Source organism: Phoenix dactylifera, unplaced genomic scaffold (genome assembly GCF_009389715.1).
Source record: "Phoenix dactylifera cultivar Barhee BC4 unplaced genomic scaffold, palm_55x_up_171113_PBpolish2nd_filt_p 001340F, whole genome shotgun sequence".
Taxonomy (NCBI): Eukaryota; Viridiplantae; Streptophyta; class Magnoliopsida; order Arecales; family Arecaceae; genus Phoenix; species Phoenix dactylifera.
Genome location: NW_024068668.1, coordinates 47215 through 51493, shown reverse-complemented (window position 1 = coordinate 51493; position 4279 = coordinate 47215). Strand labels below are relative to the sequence as shown.

The window sequence follows — 4279 nt, the reverse complement described above, 5'->3', positions numbered from 1 at the left end:
AGGGTATGAAACTTTATTGTGCCATGCATCGTAATTTGCTTGGAATATCATATTGTTGTTTCAATGTGCATAACTAACCTTCAAAGTGCAGAAAAACATGGTTAGAGTCGACCCCAATTAGTTTGGAGTCGACCCCGATACGTTTGGCACGCCTTTGGAACACTTGGTACAAAGTAAGAGGGTCGACCCTAACTGAACTTGAGTAGACCCAACCTTGGGTCGACCCAACCTTGAGTCAACCCAAACTTGAGTCGACCCCAGAAAAAGTTGAGTCGACCCCAGATTGAAATGTCAAGAAAACAAGTCTCTGGAATTCCTGAGAGGGTCGACCCAAGTGGAAATTGAGTCGACCCAACTGATCCTTGAGTCGACCCAAAAAGAGTTGAGTCGACCCAAGTGAAGGAAGGCCGAAATACAAGGTTCTGTATTTTCTGAGAGGGCCGACCCAAGAAAAGCTTGAGCTGACCCAAGTCTAATGAACAGTGGTTTGGGTCGACCCAAGAAAAGTTTGGGTCGACCCAAGCACGGGCAGAAGCATAACGGCTAGTTGTGCAGAAGTGCTTTTTGGACTCCCAACGGCTATAAACGGCTAGTTTCTTCAATCCAACGGTCAGGAAGGACTATTTGGAGGTTGGAGAAGTATTTAAGAGGGAGTATTCATCAGAGGAAGCAAGCTTAGGAAAGTACATCAAGTGCATTCAAGAGAAAACCCTAGCAAGGCAAGCTTCATTCAATTGCTTCATTCCAAGAGCCAAAAGAAAGTGATTGAGCAGATTCCAAGAGACATTAAGAGCTCCACCAACCCTTGAAGAGTGAAACAATCTTGACAAAGAAGAGAAGAACCTTATTAAAGGGATAACTATATTCTAAACTCTTCTTTGTTGCTCATAATTATTTTATTTGCTCATTTAGGAGCTTTCATTCTTTACTTATCTATTCTTGTTGTAAGGTTTGTTGGTAAGCCCGTAAAACCAACGATGTAGGTTGTTGGCAAGCCCGTAAAACCAACGTAGGTTGTTGGTAAGCCCGTAAAACCAATGTAGGTTGTTGGTAAGCCCGTAAAACCAATGTAGGTTGTTGGTAAGCCCGTAAAACCAACGTAGGTTGTTGGTGAACCCGTAAAACCAATTGTGAAGGTTCGTTGGTGAGCCCGTAAAACCAACATAGGTTTTTGGTGATCCCGGAAAACCAAATTGTAAAGGTTTTGGATTGTGAGCCCGAAAAACAATCCTAATGTAATCTGAGGGATTATAGTAAAATTTCCAAGGGGACGCTTGGGGAGTGGACGTAAGTGCCTTGGGGTGCACCGAACCACTATACATCGTGGTGTTTGTGTTGTGGGTTCACTTGTGATTATTCTTGCATTATCTTTCATCTTTGCTATAGTTTAATTCATTGAAGTAATTTAAGAAAGCATTCACCGCACTCAACTAAGGATGTTTATAAAGCACTAAAAATTTAGAAAAACCCAATTCACCCCCCCTCTTGGGTTGTCACCTTGGGCAACACATACAAACAGAGGGGTCAACCCCTTTCAAATCGGCTACAGACCATCCTATGGCATGTTTATTCTCTTCTAGCACCCTTAAAAGTTTACCCTCCTGTTCAGTAGATAAGTTGGCTGCGATGATTACAGGGAGGGTATCTTCTGGTCCTAGAAAGGCATACTTAAGAGTTGTCGGAAGTGGCTTCAACTCGAGTTTAGGTGGAGAATCAATGGAAGGACAAAGTGGTGCGCTAGCAATGTGGGGAAGAGGTTCAGGTCGGATCTTCCAAGGAAGGGAACTCATGGGAGATTGATTGTCGAGTAAGATGTTGACTTCTTCTATGGCCTTGTCTAAGTCAAAGTTGTCAATGTCAAAATGGGCTAAGCATGCCTCTAGGGGGTCATCTGCTAAGATATAGGGAAGGGCTTCCTCTACAAGATCATCCATTTCATCAATTAGGCAACACCCGTCTTCCCTCACATGTTGGTCAGCGGTATGAAACACATTCAACTTAATTTTCATGTTCCCAAATGATATATCCATTGCCCCAGTTCTACAGTTGATACATGCATTCACTGTAGCTAAAAAGGGACGACCAAGAATCACAGGGATTTGTTTTTTAAGGTTGGGCACATGTTCCATGTCAAGGACGATAAAATCTACTAGAAAATAGAATTTGTCTACCTTGATAAGAACATCTTCAATCATCCCCCTTGGCATCTTCACCGATCGATCAGCCAATTGTAAAGATACCGAGGTAGGTTTCAATTCACCCAACCCAAATTTTTCATAGACTGAATAGGGTAGAAGATTCACACTTGCCCCTAGATCTAAAAGTGCTCGATCAATGAAGTTATCTCCTATGACACAGGAAATAGTGGGAGCGCCAGGATCTTTGAATTTTGGAGGGGTGTTGTGTTGGAGAATGGAACTTACCTGCTCAGTTAGGAGGACCTTTTTAGGCACATGTGTCCTAGATTTTCGCTTTTGGGTGCAAAGGTCTTTGAGAAATTTGGCATAGGAGGGAACTTGTTTGATAGCATCAAGGAGTGAGAGGTTGATTTTAACTTGTTTGAAGACCTCCATCATCTCTTCTAATGAAGTTCCCTTCTTGCCAAAGGGAGAGGGTGCATTAAGTGCTTCAGGGAATGGAGCCTTTGGAATGTGGGTTGTTGCAGATGGTGGACTAGCTGAAGAAGGTTTTGGGTTTTCATGTAATACATTCTTCTCTTCTTCTTTTCCTTCCTTATTGTTACCCTCCCCAACCTTATTATCTATTATACGTCCACTCCTTAGGGTAGTCAAAGCATTGGCTTGCTCATGATTTAGTTGAGTTTCTTGAGCCACGTATTGTCCCCTAGGATTACTCATTGGTTGACTTGGAAGCTTACCTTCCTCTCGCTTGTTTAATGCATTAGCTAGTTGACCCATTTGGGATTCTAGCTTAGCAATTGATTGCGTGTGAGAGTGCAATAGTTGTGTGTTTGCCTCCAAACCTTGAAGGGCAATCAACACCTTCTCCTCAAAGGCTGTATTTCTTTGGGTTGGAGGAGGAGGATGCTGAAATTGAGTGGAGGGACGGTAGAGATGGAAATTCTGAGGGTTTTGAAAATTTTGGGAGAAGGGTTGGGAGGTATTAGAAGCTTGCTGCCTCCAAGAAAAATTTGGATGATTCCGCCATCCCGGATTATATGTATTGGAAAATGGATCATTACCCGGTCTGGGCTGTGTTTGGGCAGCATTGATGTGTTCTTGCACGAGTTCGAGATATTGGGGTGCTGAGGGGCACTCATGAATAGGATGCGATGGGCTAGAACAGATAGCACACACTTGTGCTTGGGAAGAGCTAACGACATGTCTTCCTATCATTAGTTGGTCAATCTTATGGGACAATGCATCTACCTTGCTAGACAGGTCCATAGAATGACTCATTTCACAAATGGCCCCTTTTCTTTGAAAATTCGGGGGTGCTTGACGAGAACATAAAGCATGGTGGAGGGAGTTTTCATTAAGATTTTCAAATAGTTGCCATGCTTCATGCTCATTTCGAAGCATGAAAGTCTCCCTGCATGCAGCATCGATCATCTGACGGTTTCGTTCAGTCAAACCGTCATAAAAACATTGCACTAGCTGCCACTTAGGTATTTGATGATGAGGCCATTTACGGATTAGGTCCCGAAATCTCTCCCAAGTTTCATGAAATTCTTCTCCCTCGGTTTGGGAGAAGCTTGTAATGGCACGTCTAAACTGGTTCGTTCTTCCTATAGGAAAGTATTTTTTAAGGAATTCTTGTTGCATTTGATCCCAAGAACGAATTGAGTTAGCTTCTAAAGAATTCAGCCATTGTTTGGCTCTATCTTTAAGGGAGAAGGGGAATAACCTAAGTTTCAGGGCATCATCAGTGAAGTTCTGAATCTTGACAGTGGTGCAAATCTCAAGAAATTCATCTAAATGTTTGTATGGGTCTTCGTTGGTGAGCCCATAAAAAGATGGGAGCATTTGGATCACACTAGACTTTATTTCATATTGTACAGCTGCTACCTCAGGTAATCGAATGCAAGATGGGAAAGTGTAAATAGTGGGAGTAAAGTACTCCCTCAGGAGTTTGGGTTGTTCTTCAGCCATCTTAAGAGGTGGGATGATCCTAATGTTTTGATCTTAGCTCGAATGTTCCTAAGGGTTCGTTCTATTTCAGGGTCAAAAGGTAATAGGTTTCTTACTCTAGAACGACTACCTTGCATATACTAGTACTCGATCAATCAAGCATGCAATAAAAGAGAAAAGCATATCAA

General features: G+C 42.6%; 1 non-coding gene across 1 annotated transcript; it reads left to right on the top strand.

Moving 5' to 3' along the window:
* The first annotated feature begins 3630 nt into the window (after nt 1–3630).
* On the top strand, nt 3631–3736 carry LOC120108447. The gene has a single exon (XR_005509804.1). It is a non-coding gene; the product is annotated as a small nucleolar RNA R71 (small nucleolar RNA).
* Nucleotides 3737–4279: the final 543 nt, after the last annotated feature.